The 27,782-nt window shown below is 40.9% G+C and overlaps 1 long non-coding RNA gene across 5 annotated transcripts in view; it reads left to right on the forward strand.

The window, feature by feature from the left end:
• The window catches only part of LOC109446987 (uncharacterized), an 82,880-nt gene that overhangs the window by 261 nt on the left and 54,837 nt on the right, over positions 1 to 27,782 (forward strand). For all 5 annotated transcript variants that reach the window (XR_012490882.1, XR_012490881.1, XR_012490883.1 and 2 more), the window contains exon 2: positions 181 to 291. This is a non-coding gene — a long non-coding RNA (uncharacterized LOC109446987). The remainder of the gene's footprint in view (positions 1 to 180; positions 292 to 27,782) is intronic.

Genomic DNA, 27,782 nt, shown 5'->3' on the forward strand with positions numbered 1-27,782 from the left:
GCCTGGCAGCACCGTGGGGCCGTAGCACATTTACTTTGTGACAGGTCTCATTTCCTGTAGTGTCAGGTAGCTTGGCATCTCCCGTACCCCTCGCCACCCACCTCAAGAAGGATCTACTTTCTTTACCAGAGCATTAGTGGCCTGGTGCTAACATGAGAATTTTCCTTGTCTGTTTTCTAGAGCTTTGGAACCACCGGGATCTCGGGATAAAATTGCACAGGGATGCACTTGCTATTGATGACTTGAGACTTGGCCTAAAGAGTTGTGATTCCAGGATTTGGGGTCTATGGGGTGAGTTGAGATCGTCAATGTTTTGACATTTCTGAATAACCTCATTGTTTTAAAAAAAAAGGTGAAATTCACATAACATAAAATAAACCATTTTAAAATGTACAATTCAGTGGTATTTAGTACATTCACAGTCTTGTGCAATCCCAACGACCTCTATCCAGTTCCAAAACGTTTCCATGGCTCCAAAGTAAAAACTAACCGTTAAACAGTTTCTTCTCCACCCCCACCCCCGCCTCCATCCCCACCCCTAGCCCCTAACAACTACATCTACTTCTGTCTCTATGGATTTACTTATTTTGGATGTGGCATATACATAGAATCACATAATATGTGCCCTTTTGTGTCTGACGTTTTTCACTTAGCATAATGTTTTCAAGTTTCATCGGCACATGGTGGCATGTGTCAGCGCTTCATTCCTTTTTATGGCTGAATGATACTCCATTGCATGGATATACCAGTTTTTTTATCCGTTTCATCCATTGATGGACATCTAGGCTGTTTCTACCTTTTGGCTATTGTCAGAAGTGCTACTATAAACATGTGTATACATATATTTGTTTGAGTACCTTTTTCAGTTCTTTTTGGTAGATACCCAGAAGTTGAATTGCTGGATCATATGGAAATTCTATGTTTAACTTTTTGAGGAACCACCAAACTGTATTCCACAGAGGTTGAATCATTTTACATTTCTACCAGCGATGAACAGAGGGTTCCAATTTCTGCACATCCTCCACCACTGTTATTTTCCATTTTTAAAATTATTATTGTCATAATTATTATTGCCTTCCTAGGGGGCATGGTTTACATCTCCCTATTAATTAGTGATGGTGAACATCTTTCATGTGCTTGTTGGCCATTTGTATATCTTCTTTGGAGAAATATCTCTTTGCCCATTTTTAAATTGTGTTATCTCTTTGTTATTGAGTTGTAAGAGTTCTTTATATATTCTGGATAGGATACTAGATTCCTATTAGATACATGATTTGCAAATATAATGTACCATTCTGTAGATTGTATTTCCGATAATGTCCTTTAATGTACACATGCCTTTAATTTTGATGAAGTCCAGTTTACCTATCTTTTCCTTTTGTTGCTTGTGCATTTGGTGTCATATCTAAGAATGTATTGTCAAATCCAGTCATGAAGATTTACTTCTGTGTTTTCTTCTAAGAGTTTTATGGTTTCAGCACTTATATTTAGGTTGTGGATCCATTTCGAGTTAATTCTTATATGTGATGTGAGGTCTGGATCCAGCTTCATTCTTTTGCATGTGGATTTCGAATTGTCCCAGCACCATTCGTTGAAGTGACTGTCCTTTCTCCAATGAATGGTTTTGGCCCCCATGTCAAAAATCAATTGACCATAGACAAATGGGGAAAACCAAATATTTTTTAAAAGCTTTTAAAATGCAAATTAACCCAAGGTGGAATTGGAGCCGGTCAGCATTTTGACAGACGAAATCATGGTCTTTGATACATTAGAGAAATAAATTACAATGAATAGAATTATAAAATAGTAGGTTCTTTAAAAGGAAAGATACTTGAGGATCGCAAACTCCAGTTACAACAGATGCATAAGCCCTTTCTGCAGAATCTCTGAAAGAGGACTACACAGCCTGGATTGTTGTTGTTTTGTTGTTTTGGGGACTTTCAGTTTTGTACTTTATTGAGAGGTTGAATTTCAGCCCCTAAAGTGGAACATAAGTACTCATAAAACGAATTAGGAAGTATTTCCTCTTCTATTTTTTGATAGAGTTTGGGAAGAATTAGTGTTAATTCTTTACAGGTTTTGTAGAATTTACCCAGAAAAGTCATTTGATCCTGCCTCTGGGGAGATTTTTGATCACTGATTTAATCTGATTTCTAACTCAATCTCTTTACTTTTTACAGGTTTGCTCAGATTTTCTATTTCTTCTTGAGTCAGTTTTGGTGGTTTGTGTGTTTGTAGGAATTTTTCCATTTCATCTAAGTTATCTAATTTTTTGGTGTACAATTGTTCATAGTGTTTTCTTATAACATTTTTTTCCATAAAGATCACTTTTGTTTCTGATTTTAGTTGTTGCATTTTCTTTCTTTTTTTCTGAGTCATCCTAGCTAAAGATTTGTCAATTTTGTTGATTTTCTTCCAATTTTTCATTTCAACTATTGTACATTTCAGCTCCAGAACGATTTCTAATTAGTTCCTCTTAATAATTTCTATCTCTTTGTTAATATTCTCTATTTATACATTAATTGTTCTCTGGCTTCCTTTTGTTGGATCATATGGAAATTCTATGTTTAACTTTTTGAGGAACCGCCAAACTGTATTCCACAGAGGTTGAATCATTTTACATTTCTACCAGCGATGAACAGAGGTTTCCTTTAGCTATTTAAGCATATTTAAGACAGTTCATTGTCTCAGCAAGTCCAATGTCTGGGCTTTCTCAAGGATGGTTTCTGTCAATTATTTTCCTGTGATGAGTCATACTTTTTCTTTGTATGCCTTGTAATTTTTTGTTGAAACTGTACATTTTGAATATTATAATGTGATAACTCTGGAAATCAGATTCTGTCCCCTGTTCGCAAGGTTTGCTGTTATAGCTTGTTCAGGGCTGCAGTCATCTGTTTACTGACATTTCCAAACTAATTTTCACAGACTGTATTTCTTATCATGTGTAGTCACCGAAGCCTCTGTTCCATTATCTTGTTAGTCAGCCACTGACCAGACACAGATCTTCTTAAACACCTCGAGTCAAAAACAAACAAACAAACAAAAAAATCCTAAAATAAACCTCTCTTGGTCTTTGCAGATTGGCTTTGAGTTGGACACTCCTGCTTTGCTCAGCCAGGCAACCCTTTCAGGTCTTTTCTGAGCATGTCTCTGGCCCTGAAAATATGTGTTGCAGCCTAGGTTCCCTAGGATATAAAGTAGCCCTTCAAAGCCCTTATTCCCACAGTATCTTCCTCTTTCCCAGGCTGTTTGGTCTGTCTGCTGCTTACCTCATCTGCTGTTCCTTGCCCCAGATAGCTATGGGTAGTTTATGTCTTTAAATGGTTTCGACAGATGCCACCTGGGAAGTCTGAGGGGGGGTGAAATAAAAGTTAGCCTCTGCACCAGTCCCCCAGGGAACTGCCAGCCAGGTCAAAATGCACAACGACACTTTTGAGAATAAGATCCATATTGCCCACCCTGGCACCAGCAAGCCACACCAGGAATTCAGGCTGTTGTCCCCATGGCTGCTGCTGGGCGTGGGAACGGGATATGGTAGGTGGGGAAGCAAAAATGCTGCAACACTTTCTTACTGAAATTTAGCAGCCTCTTCTTCATTAATGATTACCCTGGTTGCTCTAAGTTTTTAAGTGGATTCCAGGCAGGGATCAAAACAATAACAAAAATCTGATTCTGTCAGTTTTTACCAGCCGAATGGTTGCTTAAGTGGAGGGACTGATCCTTGGAGCTCTTTGTCTGCCATTTCCCATGATCTCACTCCTAAGTAGCCTCACTCTGAACACTGGGCACTACTGATTGCCAATTTTTCTCCTTGATACTGTGCTCTCCTTGTTTCCCTCCTTCATCGTGGGCTTCACCCTCTCTGCCCATCCATGTTTGCAGGCCTCAGTGGGGCTCTGTCCTCGTTGGACACACTCTCCTTGGGGAATCCAGCCATGCCCAGAGTGGCCACCTTATAACATAAGCCCAATGCTGAATCTCCAACTTAGTCCTCCCCCCAGAGCCCCAGACTTGTAGATGACTGACCATGGACCACTCGACTCAGAAATCGCACAGACCACTGGAGATGAAGCCATGTAAGTTCTGCCTAATAGGATGGAAGGAGAAGGGGCATGCCCTTAGGCTCATTCTTGCTCTCTGGAATGTAGAGGTGATGCCTGAAGGTCAAGCAGACGCGTCCGACCATGGTGCCCATGAGGATGGTGAAACAACAAAATGGAAGGAACTCAGTCACTCAGTCTGATGAGCATGGAGCCACTAGCTTAGAATTGCTTACCTCCTAACTTTGTCTCAGGGACGAAAAAACAACTTTTATTCTGTTTATCCCATTGTGACTTTGTGATTCCCTCACATGCAGCTAAACCCAAGCTTGCTTAACACCCAAGACCTTTCCGGCCCCGTTCCCCCAACGCCATCTGCTCCACTGGCTGTGCTGAACCACGCGACGCTATCTCTGCTTCCGTTCCTTTGCACAGTGCTTACTGCAGTGTTGTCAGGAGCTAGTCACTTGTCTCCCTCACTCCCATGAACCATTCTAGACCAAGCACAGCACCTTTCTTGATTCCTGCCATGTGATCTTTAACACAACAAAGGGACGGATAGGGAATGGACATTTTTGGGGTCCCAATTATACGTGCTTTCATTTTATTTGTCTTATTTTAATTACGGGGTGACTCTGTGGGGCTTGGGCATTAGTATCGTTCTTTTTGACACGGGGAAATGGAGGTCCACAAAGACCAAGCTGTTTCCCAAATGTGCATGGATCACGAGTGGCAGAGCTAAGCGTGGAACTCAAGTCTGTCTGACATGAGGCAGCAGCCCGATCTAGCCCACTAGAAGGTTCCGTGTCAGGGCACAGTCTGGGCTGTGGCTGAGGGATCTTTGATGAGTCCATTCCCCTCTGGTTCTCATGTGAGGTCATCGCGCTCAGCTGCTTTTCACATGCTGGTTTGTGAGGGATGAGTAAGTGCCTTCCTGACCGGGAGCTCAGTTTGGGAAGGGATGGCCTCTGTTTCGGGTTTTGGTGTTCAGGGGATTGTGTTTTCTTTTAACGCACTTTAGAAACCAAACACTTCCCTGGAGACAGTGTGGGGTAGTGGGAACCACATGAGCTTAAGAACCAGAGGCACCTGGTTGGAAATCCATCTCTTCCACTTATTTGCTGCGTGACCCAGGGCAGTGACTTAACCTTGCTGGGCCACCGTTTCCTCATCTGGGAAGAGCTATAATGACGTCCCTCAAAGGACCATGGGAGGATTCAAAGAGAAATAGGGGTAAAAGTGACAGGAGCACAGTTGACAATAAATGTTGGTTGTCTTCCTTCTTCTACCTCTCTCCTCTCTTTGAGGTGGGGATTTGGTTTGTTTTGTTTGGCATTGAAATGATACACTGCATTTTCCCAAATATCCTGCACCGCTCACTTCTGCGGGTTATACTTTTCTGTCCTGTTGAACACAGGACTGGCCGTGTCCCATGTGCATTTGACCGATGTCAACAGAGGTGCTGCATGACAGTTCTGGACAGAAGCTCTAAGGTCCTGGGCAGGTTCCCCCACTCTCTTATCCTTCTGCCAGGAGACCTGCTATATTCCAGTTAGAGGCTGCTCCACGAGGCTGGGTTCAAGGTTAACATGCGAAGGACATGTCATATAAGCAACAAGTGAACCTTCCTTGTTTTAAGCCACTGAGACCGGGAGCCACTTGTTACTACTGTAGCATAGCTCAGCTTGATCTGATGGATATATTTGACATTCAGCATCTTACAGTTCTATGCGGTATTTTTCTTTCTAAACTTTTCTAAAAGGTTTCATTACTGCATTCCTGTTTTTGGTGGTGGGTACTTTATAAACAACTAGTTATTTTTCTTGTTAGAAAATGTGTATAGTGCGTAAAAAATACAAGACAGTAAATAGAAGAAAAGAAAAATCACCAACATTTTCATTCTTATGTCTTTTTCTGGTATTTCTTTGGACAATTTTCTTAAATGAGACTTTGGTAGAAATTTTTGAAGTTAGAAGCCTTGCTTCTCATGAAAAGGAGGTAAATAGAAGCACAGATGAATGTGAATAATATCAGGCCTTTTCCATGCTACACCCCGGGGTGAGTCTGGAGCTGTTTCTTTATCTTCCTTGTGAGCCAAGCAGAGCTACATTCCATGACATCCAACATCCAGATGTCTCACCAGTAGGCTTCCAGGACAGAGCCAGTCTGCCAGGCACGAAACCCAGCCATAGGCCAGGTGCTGATGACAGATCTGCAGGTATTGTTGGTCATGTGTGACATTCTGGGCACAGGGATACTTGAATGGCACCCTAAAGCAGCTCTCCCCTTAATGAGGCTTTGCCAGTATGTCTAGGAATTGCCAGCAGTTGCCTGAAAGGTTCTGCTCAATTCACTTAATGATATCACATTTACAGCATTTTCTCCATGTGGTAGCAAGGATGGTCTCATCCTCCTTGGAGGATGTTTGTGTTATTTTGAGGAGCTTTTTATGATGCCTGCTCGTACCATTTCAATAATTTAAGCCAGCAATTCTCAAACATTGATTTTACTACCCCTTTGTGCTCTGAAAACTAAGGACTCCAAGAAGCTTCTCTTTATGTGGATTATATCTATCAATCAACATTTACCATATTAGAAAACAAACTGAGAAATAAAAAATTATTAATTTATTTAAAAGCATTAACAACCAATGACACGTTAACGTAACCTTTTTATGGAAAATACCTATATGTTACCAAAAAAATTGAGTGAGAAAAGTGGCACTGTTTTATATTTGTGGTAGGCGGAATAATGGCCCCCAAAGATGTCCATACCCTATCCTGGAACCTGTGAATATGTTACTTTAAATGGCAAAGAGACTTTGAATAGATCTTTTACCCAGGCATGATTTTGTAACATCATGCATTGATCACTTAGAAAAACATTGCTTCACTGTATTATGCAGATCACCTAAATGTTGACATATTTTGTTATACAATATAAAGAACATTACCATATGTTAATATCACCACCAATCTCATTATTAAGCTGTTAAACTCACCATGGCAGATATAAGTTTTCTAGAATTCTCATTTTCACTTGAGCTCAAATTTTTGTCATTAGCTTCAGATACCACCGGTTGTTTCCTTGCAAAGACAGGCTCACTTTGTTCATTTTTTTTTTTTTAAATCGGGAAACAGTGTGTTTCCCAATGTGTTTCTCCAGGCCCATCAGCTCCAAGTCGTCCTTCGATCTAGTTGTGGAGGGTGCAGCCCACCATCCCATGTGGAAATTGAACCAGCAACCTTGTTGTTGAGAGCTCGCGCTCTAACCAACTGAGCCATCCAACCGCCCCCATTTTTCTTTTGAAAATGTCTTAGATTGTCCAAAATGGTGTTCTGTAGAAAAAGCAGCACATACAGCTTACACATAGTGTAATCACCTAAGTGCTTTCCCTGTAGACCACCAACTTTAGATTTTGTTACCCAGAAAACTAAATAGTACACAAGCAAGAGTAGAGATTAAATAAAATTTGTAATTTGTATTGCTTTATTAAGAACATTCTCGATGGCAGCTGGCATTTTTACAAAGTCACTAATTCATGGTAGTGAAGAACACAATGGCTACACATACTGTTTGGTGCCGCTGACTTCCTTCGTAGTCGGACACCAGCAGTTTTACCCGCCATGGCTTTTCTTCCGTCAGTGCACATGTCAACATAGTGAGAAAGAATAATAAAAAATGTTTTGCCCACACACACCCTGGGGGTCTGCAGATCATAATCGGCACCACCAATTGCAGCCATGTTGTCTCAGGGTACCTCTACCCTCATTCCGTATTTCTATGACGTGTGGATGGGCTTAGCATTTTGATGTTTGTTTCTTTAAACCATTTCAAGGATGTGCACGTCACTTTGTCGTGTTTCTGACAAGATTTATGAAATCCACAACACGTACTTTGTAAACAATTCAGCAAATGTTTTTCTTTTAAATAGCCTGGCTTCCTCTTTCTATGTTCTTTGGCTCTGTGTAGCATTCTATAAAGGAAAGTAGTATCTATCAAGTAATTCTTCCCACTCAGTGAAGACTTACTTAGTTGAACATGGAGGGGACAGATGTAATGCATGTTAAAGTATTTTAAAAAGGAGGGCGTTGGCCTTAGTGCTTAGGCAAGCAAACTAAAACCTAAGCCAAAGTCAATGCACTTGAATCTGAGAAAATGAAACGTAAGAAGAGCCGATCAGAAGCAGCGAGCTAGGCTTTGCCAAGTAAGGCAACTGCTTAAGCTGTGGCCAATCAAATAAGTTTCTTGCTTTGCTTCTGCATCTTTTCTATAAAACTCCCTTCCCCTAGCTCTGTCAGTGCTGAGCTCCTAACCACCTTTGGTTTGGTGCTACCCAATTAGAATCAATGTGTGCTCAAATTAACTCCTGAAAAAAAAATTTTTTTTAAATTTATTGGGGTGACAATTGTTAGTAAAATTACATAGATTTCAGGTGTACAATTCTGTATTACATCATCTGTAAATCCCATTGTGTGTTCACCACCCAGAGTAACTCCTGAAAAAAATTTTAATGTGCCTCAGTTTACCTTTTAACATGCACGTATCTGGACAATATTTAATTTCGTTTCACTTTGCCATTCTCCACATCTAGATCATAAGGTAATGTTGGATTATGGTATGCTTATCAACACTTATTTTTCTCTGACTTTACAAGGTTTCTTTTTATAGTTAAAATTATACATATTCATTAAAGAAAAATTTTAACTTCTCAGTAGTAAAAAGGAGAACACAGTAACTAATAGTCCCACCTCCCAAAGATGACCAATGGAAACATTTTAGTGCGTTTCCTTCCCATCGTTTTTTAAAATACACCATATAAACCGTTTAGCAGCTTACTTTCCCCCCTCAACATTGCACTATATTCATGTATTATTATATAGCCTTCATAAACACCATTTGAAATAGTGGGATAATAGTCCAGTGAATGGATATGCCACACTGTATGTAACGATTCACTTACTGTTGTACTTTTTAGATTATTTCCAATTTTTAAAATTTTAGGGCATAGGGTTCTTTTCCTATATTATTTCCTTAGGCTAAATCAGCAGAAATGAAATTATTGGGGGCTTTTTAAGCACATGATCAAATTGCTTTTCACAAGACTTGCATTAAGGTTTACTCCCCACCCCCACCCCAGCAAGGCATTGAGAATCTTCCCTCTACCCTGGGCATTTTTTAGATATTACCGTTTTTACTGCTGATTTGAAAGATTAAAAACAGAAAACCTCCAAGTTACTATAATTTATGTTGGTTACTAAGAAGTATGAATCTTTTTCTGTATTTGTTTACCATGTATATTTTCTCTTTGCGAATGGCCTGTTGAGTCCTTAGCTTATGTATCTTGTGGTTGCTTGATGCTTTTCTTGATACTTTATATGAATTTTTTGTACTAAAGATATTGGCCCCCTTTAAGTATTTGCTATAAATATTTTCTGAGCTAACAAGGCTCAGATGTAACCAGATTTACATGGAGCAGAGTTCTTGCCAGTATCAAAGTGCAAATATAAATAATCAAGAGGCACATGCAAAGCAGGGGGAGGTCTGAGACATCCTGGCTGACTCCAAGATCTGTCCTTCCTGCTGGGACATCTGCTCTCTGGCTCAGAGGACAAGTATCCCCTACTTCTCGTTAGGCCACTTCATCTTTTACAACAAAATCTGTTACGGTACTAATGTAGGTCTTTTGTAAAAGCAAGGTGGTGGAATGCAAACTGTCAGAAAACGGGAGATACCTGTAACATATGAGGTCTCCAATGAGGTTTTCAGGGCACCTCACACAGTGGGGTGGGAGGGAGCATTTATTTAGGTTGTGAAAATCTCTGTTTTATACCCATGATCATCGTGTAACTACGGTGACCTTCTCCAGTCATAAATCCACGGAGTCTAGGTTTGATTACCATAGGCAGTTCTAAAGCAGAGACGTCATGCTGAAAGAATTTCATTAATAAGCACTCTCCTTCTAGCAAATACCCAGTTATTAGTATATTTACAAAGGGATTAAAACAGGTCACCGGCTGTCTTTCTTTCCCTGGGAGTGTCCCCCCAGTGTTTAAAAAAGGAATAGGTCACAAGGCAGCTGCTTTACTTCTTTCTTCTCTATTTTCCAAGGCAGCTCTTTGCATTTTAGTTTTCTTCCTTCCTTCCTTTCTTTCTTTCTCTTTCTTTTTTTCTTTCTTTCTTTCTCTTCTCTTTCTTTCTTTCATACTCTAGAAGTTTAAAAAATTTTATTGTACTTAAGAGGATTTCTGGTTTCAATAATGACAGAATGGCTTATACTAGTCTAATCCTCTTACAAACGATAATTACGAACTCTAGACAAATGATGAACTCTAGACAAAATATTTAAAAAATATATTAAGGCACTGGAGAGCAACCAAAAGCAGGCAGAAACTGGAGGGTATGTGACTCCTGAGGAAGGGAACTGCATTATGTGAGATCCCCTGGGGGAAGGTATGGTTCCCGCTGGGGTCACGACCAGTCCCGACAGCTGGGGGTGGCTAAAAGTCAAGCAGGAAACCACAGCCACAGCCACAGTCAGATTTATCCCCAGGTACACTGTCAGGTGCCAGAGGATGGAGTTGGAGGATGGCAAGAGTAGCTGGAAATTGAAGGAGGCAATTCTGGAAAGGAGGAGCCACAGAGGGGTGAGACCCCTAAATCTCCAATAAATTCTCCTCAAACCCATGGCTGACCCCAAACTGTATTACTGTATTACCAGAGATGTACGATGTTTTATAATGATAAAAGAGACAATTCATCAACAAAACATAACCATTTTAATTGTGTATGTACCTAATACTGGAGCTTCCAAGCACATGCAACAAAAACTTAGAACTAAAAGGAAAAATAGAAAAACCCACCATAATGGTTGGAGAGCTTAAGAGTCCTTTCTCGGGAATTGATGAAACGAGACAAAACGCACACACAGACACAAAAAACAATAAATATTTAAACAATACTGCATTAGTTTCCTATGGCTACTATAACAAATTACAACAAATTTGATGGCTTAAAACAACTCAGATTTACTCTCCTACAATTCTGGAGGCCAGAAATCCAAAATCAGTTTCATGGCCCCCAAATCGAGGTGTCAGCCTGTTTCCAGCCTCGAGAGCTGCACCCTTGGCTTGTAGTCCTTTCCTCCATCTTCAAAGCCAGAAGCATAACAGCACCTTGCTTCAGTCTGCGCCTTTCCTTCCTCTCTGTAGTGAAATGTCCTTTTGCCTCCCTCTTGCAAGGACATATGTGATTACATTTAGGACCCACCTGGATAACCCATGACAGTCCCCTTATCTCACGACCCTTAACTTAATCACACCCGCAAAACCCCTTTTCACCATTGTATAGTTAACGTACACTACTGTTCTCTCACTGCTACCACACACAGCACTGCTGACACCGATGTGTGGGGGTGTTTCCCACACCAAGCAATTCTACGACACCCCCGGGGTATCCTACAATTTATAACTCAATTCTGACACTATCTACCTGGAGAAAGCCTCAGATCCCACAGGTTAAGGGCTCAGCCCACTAGACTCCCCTCCTGCCACTTCAGGGGCCATAGACAAGTAGTAGGTCCCCAGGTTTCTCACAACTTCCGTCCCACTTGGCTACAAATTGGAGGTTCCCATTACCTCCTTCCTCTTGGATTTGATTAAGTGCTAGAACAGCTCACAGAACTCAGAGAAACACTTACATTTACCAGTTTCTTAAAGGATATAATAAAGGATACAGATGAACAGCTAGATAAAGAGATACACAGGCCGAGGTCTGGGAGTGTCCCAAACACAGGAACTCCTGTCCCTGTGGAGTTGGGATGTGTCACCCTCCCGGCACATGGATGTGTTCCAAATCTCATCATCTTTATCATCTAACTCAAGTACAGGTGAGACTCTGGGTATGACCCACCCTGGAGCAAAATTCCTCTTCATCTGTGAACTTGTAAAACTAGAAACGTTATCTGCTCCCAAACTAGAATTGTGAGACAGGCACAGGGGGACAGTTGCAGACATTCCTGTTCCGAAAGGGAGAAGATGGAAGAAGGAAAAGAATCACCAGCCTCAAGCAATTTTGAAATCCAACTGGGTAAATTCCATTAGGTCTCAAGACCCAGGAATAACCCTCTGTGGCTTGAGGCTCTCGCTCTGTCCCTGCTCCCTTCTCCCCACTTCCCCAGAGTCATCTTCCCTTTTTTTGAAGGGTAGCACATGTTTGCAGCGGAGTCGTTTTATCAGCTTGTTTCCTGCCTTTCGAAGTTTGGGAATCTTGACAGCCTTCTTTCATTTCATCCTCTTTCTGTTCAAGCTGGCAGTGTTTCTGTTGAGAAAACATTCTCAAAAACCTCATGTATGTCACAGGATTCATCCAATTACACAAGAGGCTCCTTCACAGATCTTTCCTGTGTTCTCCCAACTCCATTCTTGGCTTCTGCTCAAATGGCTGAGGGGGATCCATGAGTCACGCATCTAATCTATTCAGCGCTAGTGGACAGTTGTCCAGCCAGCCACACCCTCGGCCTTAGCTCCAGAGTCTACTTTCCAGACAGCGAATCTCCTAATGTAATTACCTTCTGCAATCTGGATAGGTTGAGAGTTTCCCAAATCATCAAGTCTTGGTTCCTTTTTGCTTAACAGTTCTTCCCTCAACTTATCTGTTACCTCTTGAATTTTACTACAAGTAGCAAGAAGAAACCAGGCGGCACCTTCAACACTGCTTGGAAGTGCAGCCTGGTTCAAGTTAAATATCTCAGTTCGTTGCTTACGAGTTCTGTTTTCCTCACAACCAGAGGACACAATTCAGCTAAGCTTTCTGCCCTTATATAATAAGGATCCTGTTTTCTTCAGCTTCCAATAACACGTTCCTCATTTCCTCTGAACCTTCACCAGCAGCACCTTTAACATCTGTATATTTATTATATACCAGTAGTCTGTTTACGATAATGCCAGTATTCTCGACGATGATACAGGCTTTCTCTACCGTGTTCCTCACTTCTCAGTCCTCACAGGCAGAATCTTTAACATCCAGTATTTCTACTAAGACTCTGTTCATGGCAATCTGGGCTTTTTCTGTCATGCTTCTCAAAATTCTTCCAGACTCTACCCATTGCCCAATTCCAAAGCCACTCCCACATTACAGCGGTACCCCATTTCTGGGTACCAAAATCTATACTAGTTTCCTGTGACTGCTGTAACAAATTACTGCAAACTGAATGGCTCACAACAACACTCATTTACTCTCTTACAGCTCTGGCGATCGGAAGTCTGCAGTTAGTTTCACTGGGCCAAAACCAAGTCATGCCCACTCCAGAGGCTCTGGGGAAGATTCTGTTTCCTGGCCTTTTCCAGCATTTAGAGGGATTTCTCATGGGAATTCCAGCTTGTATTTCTTGACTGATGGCCCTTTATCGGTCTTTCATGCGAGCAGCATAGCATCTTCAGATTTCTTTCTGCTTCATCTTTACATCACCTTTCCTTCTGTCTCTGTAATCAAATATCCCTCTGCCTCCACTTATAAATACACTTGTGATCACATTTAGGGCCCCCCTGGATAATCCAGGATAAGCTCCCCATCTCAAGATCCTTAACTTAATCATACCTGTGTAGGCTCTGTCATCATATGTGATGGTTTGTTTTATGTGTCAATGTAGCTAGGTCACAGTATCCAGAGATTTGATCAAACACTATTCTAGACGTTTCTGTGAGGGTATTTTTTAAAATATGGAATTAACATTAAATCAGTAGACTTTAAGTAAAGCAGATTACCCTCCATAATGTGGGGGGGGGGGGCATCCAATCAATTGAAGGCTTTACTAGAAAAAGACTGACCTCCCCAGAATAAGAGGGAATTCTCTGCCTTTGGACTCAAACTGCAACTCTCCCCTGGGTCTCCAGCATGTTGGCCTATCCTACAGATTTTAGACTTGCCAGCCTCCATAATTGCATGAACCCAATCTCTCTCTCTCTTTCTTTCTTTCTTTCTTTCTTTCTTTCTTTCTTTCTTTCTTTCTTTCTTTCTTTATAACATGTACATACACACACATCATATTAATTCTGTTTCTCTCACAATTTATACACATGCACATACACACACATATTAATTCTGTTTCTCTGGGAAACGCTAACTAATACATCATATAAGGTATCATTCACAGGATTAAGACCTAGACACCTCCCAGGCCATTGTTCAGTCTATCACAAACACTATCAGTTCTTTTAAAGTGCACGTGGCATAGTCAGCAAAATAGACCATATGCTGAACCATAAAATAAGTCTCAATACATTTCAGTCTTACATAATATGTTCCTTTATGACAACAGAAATAAATTAGAAGTCAGTAATAAATAAATTATAAGTCAGTAATAATAACTAGAAAAGCCCTACATATTTGGAAATTAATCAACACCCATGAGACAAGGAAGAAATCACAAGGAAAATGAGGAAATATTTCCAACCGAATGAAAATACAACATATCAGAATTTAAGCGTTACAGCTAAAGCAGTGCTTAGGGTCAAATTTGTAGTGTTAAATGCTTACAGTGTTAGAAAAAAAGATTTTAAATTAATGGCCTAAATTTTACCTTAAGAACTAGAACAAAATTAAAGCCAAAGTAGCAGAAAAGAAATAATAAAGAATAGAAATCAACAAAATAAAAAAATGATTGAATAAATTAACAAATTCAGAAGTTGGTCTTCTCAAAAGATTAATACATTTGATAAACCCCAGTAAGAATGATTAAGAAGAAAAGAAAGAGAAAACAAATTATCAGTATCAGGAATGAAAGACGGGATATCATCACATATCCTACAGACATTAAAAAGATAATAAATAAACATTATAAATAATGCAATTAAATTGAACAACTTAGATGAAATGAGAAAATTCCTTGAAATTTTCAAATGACCAAGATTGACACAAAATTAAATACAAAATTTTTATGGCCCTTTTTTTTGTTTTGAATAAATATTGTCTATTGCAGGTATTGAATTCCTAATTAAAAATTTTCCCACAAACAAAATTCCAGGGCCAGATGCTTTCATTGGTAAATTCCATTAAACCTTTAAGGAAAAAATAATAATGCCAATCTTATACAACCCATTCAGGAAACAGAGAAAGAAGGAATAGTTTCCAATTTGTTTGATGACACTGGCAACAAACAATCTTGGAACCAAAATATGACAAAGATGCTACAAGAAAAGAAAATTACAGACTAGTATCCCTCATGAATATGGGTACATAAATCTTTAACAAAATATTAGCAAATTAAATGCAACAATATATGGAAACGACAATACATCAAGTCCAAACGGGATTTATCCCATGAGTACAAGATTGGTTTCATACTGGAAATCCACAGAATTCATTGTAGGAACAGAATAAAGAAGAAAAACCATATGACCATCTCGTAGATGTAGAAAATACATTTGAAGACATTCAATGCTCATTCATAGTAAAAACCTCAGAAAACTGGGCAATAAAACGGAATTTCCTCATTCTGATAAAGGCTATCTATGAAAAACCTTTAGTTAATATAGTTAATGGTAAAATATTGAATGTTTTTCTCCCAAGACTGGGAAAAAGTCAAGTACGTCTGTTCTCAATTCTATTCAACATTGTAGCTCCCAGTGATTGCAGTCAAAGAAAAAGAAATAAAAAGCTTAAAGATTGGAAAGGAAGAAGAAAAACTGTATTTGCATCTGACATAACCATCTATAAGGCATCTATGAAACAACCACTAGAGCTAATAAGAGAGTTTAATAAGGTCATAGAATATAAAGTCAATATACAAAAATTAAGGGTCTTTCTATATAATCACAGCAATCAATTAAAAATGAAAAATTTTTAAATCCCTTTTAATAGCATCCCCAAACAAAGAAAATGCATAGGAAACAATTTTTATCACAATACATGCAAGACCTCTACCATAAAAACCACTGGATGATCATGAGGAAATCCAAGAAAATTAAATAAATGGAGAAATATATCATGTTTACGGATTGGAAGCTATTGGTTCTCTCTGAATTTATCTATAAATTCAAAGTTATACCAATTAAAACCTCAAATTAAAATCTTTTGGTAGAAATGCAGAAGTTGATGAAAACAATTTAATGGAAATGCAAAGAACCTAGAATAGCCAAAACAATCTTGAAATCAACAGCTGGAGGACCCACAGAACCTGATTTCGAGACCACTATAAAGCTATGGCAGTCACGACAGGATGGTACTGGCATATAGACAAATAGAGCCATGGAGCAGAATGGAGAATCCACACACAGATCATCAGTTCATTTTTGATGAAATTGCCAAGTGTAATTCTGTAGGGAAAGGAAAGTCTTTACTACAAATGCTGCTGGAAATATTGGATAAATGTATGGGGGGAAAATGAACTCTGTCCTCTATCTCATAGACCTAAATGTAAATGCTAACACTAGAAAGCTTCTAGAAAACAATTAGGTGATTATTTTCACAACCTTGGGATTAGGGAAAGTTATCGCAAAGCAGACACACACAAAAAGCACTGAACATAAAATTAAAAATTGCTAAATTGGACTTTTTTGAAATAAAAAAATTTCTGCTTATTGAAAGATACCATTAAAAACACAAAGACAAGTCAGATTGTTGGAAAATACTTGCAATGCATAGACTTATATCTAAAGCTTATAAAGAACTCCTATAAATAAATAACAGAAAGACAAATGACCCAAATGAAAGTGGACAAAAGACTCAAACAGATACCTGACAAAAGAAGATTTGTGAATGGCTAAAAAAGGCATGAAAAGATGCTCAGCATCATTATTTGCCAGGGAAATGCAAATTCAAACCACAACAAGACACTGTTTCTCACCCTCTAGAATGACTACAGTTAAAAAGATTGACAATGCCAAATATAGTGAGAATGTCAAGCAACTGAACTCATACTGGTGGGAGTATAGAATGACCCATTCACCTTGGAAAACTGTGACACATCCACCCATCCTATGACCCAGCAGTTTTATTCCTAAGTATTTATCCAAGAGAGATAAAACATAATGTCCAGAAAAAGTTTTGATCGAGAATACTCACAGCAGCTTTGTTCATAATTGCCCCAAACTGGCAACAGCTCCAAAATCTTATCACTAGAGTGGATAAACAAATTTTTGTATATTTATTTATACAATGGAATATTCTGCAATAAAAAATAATGTAATGATACATGCAGCAACATGAATAAATCTCCAAAATATTACAGTAAAAGAAACCAGGCCCAAAAGAGGACATACTGTATGGTTTATTTGTATGAAGTTTAAGAATGGGCAAATCTGTGGTACAAAAGTCAAAACAGTGGTTTCCTACAGGGGGCTGAAGATCAACTAGAAGGGGCATCAGCAATTTTCTGTGTGATAGAATCGTATATTTTGTCAGAGTAGTGGTTATATGGGTACATACACAAATCCAAACTCACTGAATTGTGTATTTAATATCTTTGTATTTCACTGTATGGAAATTTAAATATATCTTATATACTATATAAAATATGTATAACATATATGTGTTACGGGCATTCCAACATCTGAAAAATAAGTGCTACTTAAGGTGATGTTCAAAAGCAAAATAAAATACATTTAACTGGGTTTTTTTCCCTTTTTTCTTGGCCATTATAAACATACAATACCTTAAATTAAAATAAATAATAATGATTTTTAAATGTTTTCTGTTGTGTTTTATTTGGTATTTTCTTCTGTGTACTCTAAGCTTGAAGAGTCTTTGCCCAGATAGAAATTTGGAAAAAAAAATTTAATTTTTTTCCTGATTTATGTGTATTTATTCTGTATTTCTCTTTAATCTGTCCAGAATTCCTTTGGAGGCGAAAATGCCTAAATCCAGTGGTAGAGAGAAAAGGGCTTTCTTTTCACCTTGAAGTTCCCTCCCCCTCAGCTCCCCGCTTCTAGCATCTGCTTCCTCTGGCCAAAGACAAGAGGCAGAAAAAGGAAAGTGATGCAGCTATTTAGGGTGAGAGCTTGAGAGAATGTCAACCTCTCACAAAGGGCTGCTTGTCCCTTTTCTGCACATGACTCTGTTTCTCTAAATGGCTTCATTCTCTGATTCATATACCTTGAAATTAGCCAGTTTCACTGAAAGTAAAACAAAAATACAGCAGGAAATGCTCAAAAGAAGACAAAGCAGAAATAGTTACCTGAAAAAAATACGAAAATCCTCTAAATGGAATATTAGAAGCATCTCATGATACACATGAAGTGTTATATGTCTGATAACATGAACCTCGGAGAAAGGATTGCTCGGTGATTGGCTTTGGTCTTTGGACAGCAGACATGGGGCACAGGGCAGAGGGGCGGGTACGTGGAAGTATATGCAGTAAGAAGTCCCCAAGTCTGACTCACAGGGTTATTTCAGTGCCAGGTCTGGTGGTACCTCCACTTCCTCCTCGAACTAAAGAGCAGCTGGTCTTGGCACAAGTTGGAGAGAACATTGGTGTCTCTGAGGCTTTTTCAAAGCTAGATCTATGTGGCCACCACTCTCAGCTACTGCAACATCTTCAAATATAAAAAAGCAGCCAGGCAATTATTGTTCATCTTCCATAGAACTTCATAGCATTCTCTTTGAGGGTGTTTAAAGCTGTGAACCCAGAATTACGGGATTTGTGATTGCTGCAAAGCGAGGTGATAAGATAAAGACGTTGGAAAAATAGTCTACAATTCACACAGCTAAATGACTAGTATCCTCTTTATTCACTGTGGGAAGCACTTCTTGGGTGCCTTGATGAGAATAATTTTTGGATTTCTTGTTAAAATTGCTGACAGAATCAGCATCTGATCCACAAGGGAGAAATCAGCTTGGTTTTCTTATTTCACACCAGTTGGTTGTGAATAACTTCTGGCTGTTTCCAAAAACTCAGTGCACCCCGGAAAGAACAAAGATTTGCCCCCAGTGAAGATATTGAAGGGAATGTGCTGGAAGCACTATCTCAAAGAGATCTCTGCACTACCATGTTCATTGCAGCATTATTTTCAATAGTCAAAACATGAAAACAACCTAAGTATCCAACCCCAGATGAATGGATAAAGAAGATGTGGTGTATGTATGCAATGGATACCACTCGGCCATAAAAAAGAAGGAAATCTTATCATTGCAATAAGGTCCAATGGATGGACCTTGAGGACATTATCCTAAGTGACATAAGTCTGACAGCGAAAGAGATCCTGTATGATTTCACGTATATGTGGAATCTTAAAAAAGCAAACACAAAGCAACTCATGGATACAGAGAATAGATTGGTGGCTGCCAGAGATGGGGTGGGGGTGGGGGGGTAGACGAAATGGATGAAGGTGTTTAAAAGGTACAAACTTTCAGTTATAAGATGAGTAAGTCCTAGAGATGTGAGTACAGCATGGCGACTGTAGTTACCAATACTGTACTGTATATTTGAAAATTGCTGAGAATAGATCTTAGAAATCTCATCACAAGAAAAAAAATTGTAATTATGTGAGGTGAGGGATGTTTAACTAGCCTTATTGTGGGATAATTTTACAATATAGACAGACACATAATCATTATGTTGTACGCCTGAAACCAATACTATCGTATACGTCAGTTACATCTCGTCTTTTTTTTTTTTTTAAGGGGGGCGTGTGCCGCACACTCTTGGCTCTTTGCCAGTAGAGTTTCAGATGTACATCAGATGGTTGGGAGCTTTCCCCACCGAGATTATTCTGAAGGGGCTTCACTCATTTGGACCCATCAGCCCTGCTAGGCTTGTCGTCGCTCTTTTCCTGCAGGCTATTTTCTGTTAGGGTTTTGTGTTTGCTATCATGCAAAACATTGAGCACGGGATTTGACCATCACTCACAGATTCCCCTCAGCTAAAAAGTGAAAAGCAAATGTCAAGCCTGCTTCTAACATGTCTGCATTATTTTTCTCACTTTTTCATCTGCTGCTGCCCCTACTCCGTGGTCTCAGGGATGATTGGCGATGAAAAGCTTCTTAGGCGTGGAAGGAACAAAAGAGCTTTTTTCATACCTCCCTCCACCACAGCTTTCCAAGCTAAAGCATGACCACTTTCCTCCCCAGATGACTTCAGAGCAGGGACTCAGCTGGCTCCTAGCGAGGGCTGAGTTCCTTCTTTGTACTGCGCCCCTCTCCACCCCTTCTTCCCCTGCAGGTCCCCCAGGAATGCTCCCTTCAGAGCAAAAGTCCTGAAGTGTTTCTTTCCCTCTGTTTCCTTCCTTCTGCCTGCCATGCGTTCTCCATATTTGCCCAACAGGCATCCTATTCTGTATAATTGTATTGATTGAAATTCTGAAATATTTTTGTTAATATAAAATAGATTTAAAATATATCAAAACACTGTAACGTCTACCTACGGTATTTTAAAATGTACGGTATTCTAAGGTTCCTAAATTACAATCCATTTCTAGCCCATCTCTCCCTCTGCCTTTTTCATTTTATTTATTTTTATTTTTTGTGATACAATACACATAACATAAAATTTATCTTAACTATTTTTAAGTACACAGTTCGGTAGCATTAAGTCCATTCACATTGTTGTACAACCATCACCCCCATCCATTTCCAGAGCTTTTTAAAAAATTTCTAAACTTTGTTTTTGAGAGCAGTTTTAGGTTTGCAGCAAAATTGAGCAGAAGTCCAAAGAGTTCCCATATCCCCCCACCCCACACATAACCTCCCCCGTTACCCACATTCCAAACCTCAGTGTACATTTGTTACAATTGATGAACCTATATGGACACATCATCATCACCAAAAGTTCTCCAGAACTTTTTCATCTTGCAAAACTAAAACTCCATACCCATTAAACGGCAACTCCCCATTCCCTTCTCCCCCAGCCCCTGACAACCACTGTTTTACTTTCTGTCTCTACAGATTTGACTACTCTAGGTACCTCATGTAAGTGGAGTTATACAGTGTTTGTCCTTCTGTGTCTGGCTTATTTCACTTAGCATATCTTTAAGGTCCATCTATGTTGTAGCATGTGTCAGATTTCGTTCCTTTTTAAGACTTAAATAATATTTCATTGTGTGGACATACCACGTTTTGTTTACCCATTCATCCATAGATAGATGCTTGGGTTGCTCCTACCACTTGGCTATTGTGAATAATGCTGCCATAAACATGGGTGTAAGATATCTCTTTAAGACCCTGTTTCCAATTCTTTTTGAAATGGAAGTGGAATTTCTGGATCATATGGTAATTCTGTATTTAATTTTTTGAGGAACTGCCATACTATTTTTCACAACATCTGTACCATTTTACCACCAACATTGCACAAGGGTTCCAATTTCTCCATTCTCACCAACACTTATTTTCTTTCTCTTCTCTTCTCTTCTCTTCTCTTCTCTTCTCTTCTCTTCTCTTCTCTTCTCTTCTCTTCTCTTCTGTCTCTCTCTCTTTCTTCCCTCCCTCCCTCCCTCCCTCCCTCCCTCCCTCCTTCCTTCCTTCCTTCCTTCCTTCCTTCCACAGTAGCCTTCCTAATGGGTGGGTGTGAGGTGGTATGCATTTACTTTTTAAGCTTTTATTAAAAGCCTGGTGTCTTTTAGTCACAGTCTGATTTCTTTCAAATCCTAAGCAGACACTTTGCAGTTCATCTGTTTATTTCCTTTATCAAGATGTGCTTTCTGTCTCTGCTTTAAGCATAACTGAGTTGATAGTCTCAGATGGGAGGGCAGTTTAGCCAGCAGAGACATCTGCCCCCACAGATTATGTGCCTGGAACAGTTTCGCCGAATTTCCTGTTTTGGAAGGGTCCCTTCCTGTTTTACCATTGCTGAACGTCTGTCTGTCCCAAAGCTCTGTGCTTCTCCCAAGAGGATAGCCTTCCCAGATAGGCCTCTTGTGTGGCAATCTGAGGTGCCTGGATATACTTACAGATTATACGTTACATGTGTGAATTCAGTGGTAGTAATCTTAATCTCACTGAGAAATAATGAAAAGTCTAAAACCTGGTGATAATGGCAGAAACTCATTATTAAAACATTATATATTACGGTAGTGGATTCTAAAACCACGTAGAAGTTAGTAAACACAAGTAGCACAATTTTTCCTCTTTTACCCGTCAGGGATCTTAAGGAGGCGGTGTTTCCTGGGCCTCACTCACCCTGTTGGTCACTGCCTCACCTGCAGGCTCCGCACCAGTCCTGGCTGCCCCCTTGACAGGCCCGCAAGGCAGCTTCTGCCCACTAGAGGGCGCAGGGCTCCGTTGTTAAATCATTCTTTTGCAATCCAGGGAGGCCTCTTGTTCTGTTCAACTTGGAAGGTTCTGGGGGCTCTATTTTTAGGCTCTCTATGTTGACTTTGGATATTCAGGCCCGGAGACCCCACTGAGTCAGGAAATAGCATATTCTCTCAGGGGACCTTGGCCGTGACGCCCTCCAGGAGTCAGGTCCTGGCTGAAAAGCCAGCTGTCAGGGTGAAGTAAGATCACCTTTTGCAGAGCATTGGGGGGGGGGGGGGGCGGCGGGGGGACGGATTCTTTTGTCCTCCTAACATTTTGAGTTCTCAGAACTAAAGTAAAAATTTTAAATAAAAGAAAAATTGCAAGGTCCAAAGAAAAATTCCTTCCTCTGTGGTACTTCCTAAAAAGTTGAAAAGTGTGTAGGAGGCACCGGAAGCCATCCCCTACGCGTGCTCACTTGATTGTGTGACCTGCTAGCATTTGGAGCATGTAAGCTTTAAGAGTCACCCGTTTAAAGAGCAGAGGCTCAGGCCCCACCCTCGAGGTTCCAACTCAGTAGGCCCAGGGTGTGGTCCAAGAATCTGCCTTTTCAGCCAAACAACACCTTATTTGATTCTCAGGCAGGTGATCCCCAAACCACACCTTGAGAAACTTTCCACTGGACGTCTGTCCTCTGGTGCCATTCACGTAATCTTAGAGTTCTAACATGAACTTTATATTCCAAGATCCATGTAGGAATTCCAATTTTAATATTTCTGTTACAGACCAATTCTCTTGTATAACCCTGAGCCCCCTGGGCAGGCATTATCTTAGATTCTGAGATGTTGTGTGTCCCGGCAGCCCCCACCTCAGTTTTCACCCCTGCTTCCCGTTGAGGACACTCAGCCTCCTGTTGTTGAAGCTTTGTGACGTCTCTGGACCTGGCAGCCTTCTCAATTGCTTTCATTTAGGTCACTGAACTCTTGGAAGGAATCTTCCCTCCTGGGCTAGAAGCCCCCAAATGAAAGTCTGGCTGTGCCTCTCCCTCCCTCCCATCAGGGCCTCTCTCACCTCCTAACTCCAAACTCAGCAAACACACACACACACACACACACACACACACACACGCACACACACACACACACACACACACACACTGTGTAGCTCTAACAACTGCCACTGTTCTCGAAGCGCAGCCCAGCAGCCAGACGGTAGCTAATTTGTAGGCTTTGTATGCTACTTGGTAAGCTGATGTCAATAAGTTTAAGAATCGGTTTTTACCCACCCATGTCTGGGATAGCCAGAGTTAGAACATGCTGGACAAAAACCCACTGTGAGAACTTGATGCCCAAGTGACAGGTAATTGAGAAGGGGTCTCCTGGCGCCTCTGTCTGACACAAACGGTACCTTTAAGACACACAGCAGCACAAACTGCCACATCTTCAGGGCGCATGAGAATGAACACACACACACACCCTCACCCCCCACACACACACACCTGATTCCCCATTCCCTGCTGCTTCCAGGCTCCCAGCTTCCGGCACTTTCTTACTTGATTCTCATACTAATTCCTGAGCCTCTGGTTAACAGCCCCTGGCTGTCTGCCCTGAGTCTGGTATTGAGATCTCAGACTAAATCTGTCACCAGAGTGTAATTACCTGGTACTGACCCTACATGAGTCCAATATCAGAGGCAACGTCTTAGAACACTGCTCCTAGACTTGCCTTCTGACAGGCCACCCAACCCACCCCCAGTCAAGCATCAACTCTTAAGCACAAATGACAGCTGTCAAAGACAGCTTCCTGGTAGCACAGAGAGGTCCAGAGTTGCAGGGAATGGAGCTCACAAGCTGGTCTGGTCCTAAAGAAGGTGGGTCACCATGGTTGAGGTTCCAGATCTTGCATGCTGGGAAACTATCTTATCCATGGCTCAGTGGTGTGGGACTCAAGAAGGCTCTCAAGAGACTGATGCCTGAAGCCATCAATGAGAAATAAGATCAGATACGTATATCAGCCCAACCAACTCAACAGGCAGGGGCGGGGAATGGGGGAGCCTTTCCTTAGTGGCCATGGCTCAGAACAAGTGTGATGGGAAGGACGATTCCAATGTAAATGGCGGGGGTCTCTGATTGCATTCTGTCAGGGAGGATATTCATTGGGAAGGCCCTCCAGGACTCCAGTTGTCGATGGCTAGAGCCTGTTCTGATTGGTCAGCACCTCTGCCATGTCACTTAAATACTTTGAACATCACTCTAACAAAAGGTACACATATACCTGCTAGAAGAGCCAGAATTTCTAGTAGCCTGACAGGCCTGTCTCTTCCCTGGACCAACTATAAGTCACCCATTAGACTCTAAGAGAGTCTACTCGTTGGTTAATAATCTGCATCTAGCATACAGTAGGTGCTCATGACGTTGAGCTCCATCAACCAATGGAGCCTGGATGGGCTGTGCCACATTTGCTTCCCTTTTCTGGGCCTCCATGGTTGGCCACTTGCAATTGTGACATTCTTTCTTTCCATACACCAAGCTGTCCTGGGATGCACACTGTGTTTCAGGTGACCTTGCAGACTCAACAACCAACCTTTTAGGGAGTCCCTACTATATGCCAGGTTTGGGGGGTATGGCAGTGAATATCGTAGTCGTGATTCCTGCCCCGCCTTCCCACTGCCTGGGTGAAACATCACCTGGGTGAACATCTGCTACCATTTGCTTGACTTCATATCCACTAAACAGCCTTCTGATGGTTAATTAGGTCACACAGGCATTCAGATACCAGGCAGACCCCTCTGGAAAGGAATAGTACCAATTAAAAATGAACTAATTGGCATCCTAGTTTATTCCACAATGTCCTGGGGTCTGATGGTCCTGAGCCAACTTCTCCAAGTCTGATCAGTTCTGTGACACTGATGGAAAATGGACCCTGGAAGATGGTCAGTTCAACAGAGGAACTCCCCTCTCCTCTCAGAGGCCTTGGTACAGACAGCTGGCTGGCCCAGTAGGATGTGGAAGGATGAATAATGGCCCTCAAAGATGTCCATATCCTACTCCCCTGAACCCGTGGCTATGTCACCTGATGTGGGAAAAAGGACTTTGCAGATGTGATTATGTTGAGGGCTGTGAGATGAGGAGATCATCCTGGATCATCATATGAGTGGGACCAACGTAATCACAAGGGTCCTTAAAAGAGGGACAAGGAGGGTCAGAGAGGGGAGTAGGAGTTTCGCTAACAACAAAAAGAGGTTGGAGTGACACAAGGAAGGGGCCATGAGCCAAGGAATGCAAGCAGCCTCTAGAAGCTGGAAAAGATAAGGAAACAGGCTCCTCTAGAGCCTCCAGAAGAAACGCCAGCCTGCTGACACCTTGATTTTATCCCAGTAGCATCGATTGCAAAATTCTGACCTCCAGAAACATAAGATAATGAATTTATGTTGTTTTAAGCCACTGAGTTTGTGGTAAGTTGTTACGGCAGCCACAGGAAACTAATACACACACCAACTGCACGACCTTACCTTTTCAAGAGACAAATGAATAAATAACTAATATATAATAATATATGAATACATGATAAATGAATAATATTTATATATTAAATGCCTAAAATGAAGGGTCATGTGGATTGGATATGTCATATTTGTGACTGCTTAGCACCTTTTGAGTAAATACCTTTTCTCTTTTTAGAGACTTTTAGACCAGAGCTACATTTCCTAGGATCCCTTGCAGCTAGGACGTGAACATGTGGCCTTGGCCCCACCAATAAGATTCACCTTTGTGAGAGGACTTCTTTTCTTGGGGACTCTGGGAAGCAGTCATTGAGATCTCAAGGCAGCAGTGGCAGAGGTCTTGGTGGAGGTGTCTCATCTCAACATCTAAAGTGCCAATGATACCTGCACTCATCAGTGTTGAGAAGATGATTTGGGTATCGCTCCAGGCCATAGAGGCTTCAGGCCTGATTTTCTGGCCTTCCTAGAGATTTGATAAGCCACGCAATATCCTTCGATACGTCGGTTTACGACTTAATCTTGCAGTGTGGAATTTTTCTCTTAGAATTAAGGACTCTGACTGATGTATCACCTCATGGCGTGATAGTAAGGAGTCTGTCCATTTTAGCAGCTGGATGGTGAAGCATTTTGCTTTTCCAGCCAGGCAGAATTGTTCAGTAAGATTAGGAAATGGAGGCCAAAGTGCACATTCGTTCCCAATTACAGCTGCACAGCATCACGGTAACCACAGAACAGCTGGTCCCCAAAACAGCCTCGAGTGGCCATAGGATGGGACCATGTTCCAGAAAATGAGTGAGGAAAGTTCCTATTGGGTTTTCAGGTGGGCTGCAGAAGGGTCCATCTGGGGGAAACGAGGGAATACTGGTAGGTAACATAGTTGCCTCAGACACAGGTGAGGGAGATACTAGAAGCAGCTTTCAGAGTCAGTTTCCCCCCAGGGATAGCCAGTCCCCACTTCCGGTTTGGGGAGCAATGCCTGAAGCATCCCTGAACTTTCTGATGCTGAGAGCTGTCGTGGAGGAGGCAGCCAGCTGGGGGCCAAGCCTTGACACACATCCCGCTTCCAAGAGCGTGTGTTCACCTGGAGCCCTGTCAAGGCTGTGACAGATGTGCCTTCTGCCTTGGGTCAGTGTTGCATGAAGTCATGCTTTCCTTCTGGACTCTATCAGGATTCGTCCTTGGTATTTCTGAGTCACTTGACAGTTTATAAGCACTTTGGAAACCAGAGGTTTTATGTGAATGTCTCTGTGAATGAGATTTCATGCTGTGCCTGGACTTCTAAGGTTGCTCTGAAATTTCTGAACCAAGGACGTTGACCAGAAAATTACATGTTATATAAAGGTGGTTGAGGGTTAAGAAGCATGAAAGAAGGGGAAATGAATTGTTAATAGACATTCAGGAAGGCATAGGAAGTTTAGCTGCTGTGAAATCAAACCCACATCTCTAAATGACCCCACAGCCTTTGGGGAAAGCTGTTTGTGTTTTCTTGGATCTTCCAAGGGACAAGTAAGGTAGAATGGTGTTATATATATGGCTTTGTTTGAGGAATGCTAATCCCAGGAAGATTTTTTCCTCACAAACTACTGTCGAGGAGAGGTTTTTTGATTGACATTGTCTGAAATCTACCCTTAGACATTTTTATTCCTTTGGCTTAAGGGTAAACATTACAACCTTGCCAATAATTAATAATTTAATAACATAAGTATTTGATCAGGTCTTTTCCAATGTCCCTTCAGCAGGACAATTTCCCAAGAAAGGAATTTTCAGTTGTGTTTTGATTGGGAGGTGAGGGAACATGAGGATATTAATTGATGAGCAAATTACACTTATGGAAATACTTATGGAAAAACTGGTCATTCACAGGGAACCCTTTCTAGAGGAAAGCTGGAAAGACGGCTTGAACACATGTTCCCTGCCTTAATGGCACGTGTGCTTTATTCATGACACTAGGAAATTCAGCCCTAGTCAGGGTTTGTCCTGGGCCTGACCCTACTAGTTAAAAATTCAACTAGAATTCTGATAGTATAATAACTAAGGTTACTACCCAGTGCAATCCAAAAATCAGTGGTCTGTGGT

The sequence above is a fragment of the Rhinolophus sinicus genome, linkage group LG12 (assembly GCF_036562045.2).
Source record: "Rhinolophus sinicus isolate RSC01 linkage group LG12, ASM3656204v1, whole genome shotgun sequence".
In the NCBI taxonomy this organism is placed as follows: domain Eukaryota; kingdom Metazoa; phylum Chordata; class Mammalia; order Chiroptera; family Rhinolophidae; genus Rhinolophus; species Rhinolophus sinicus.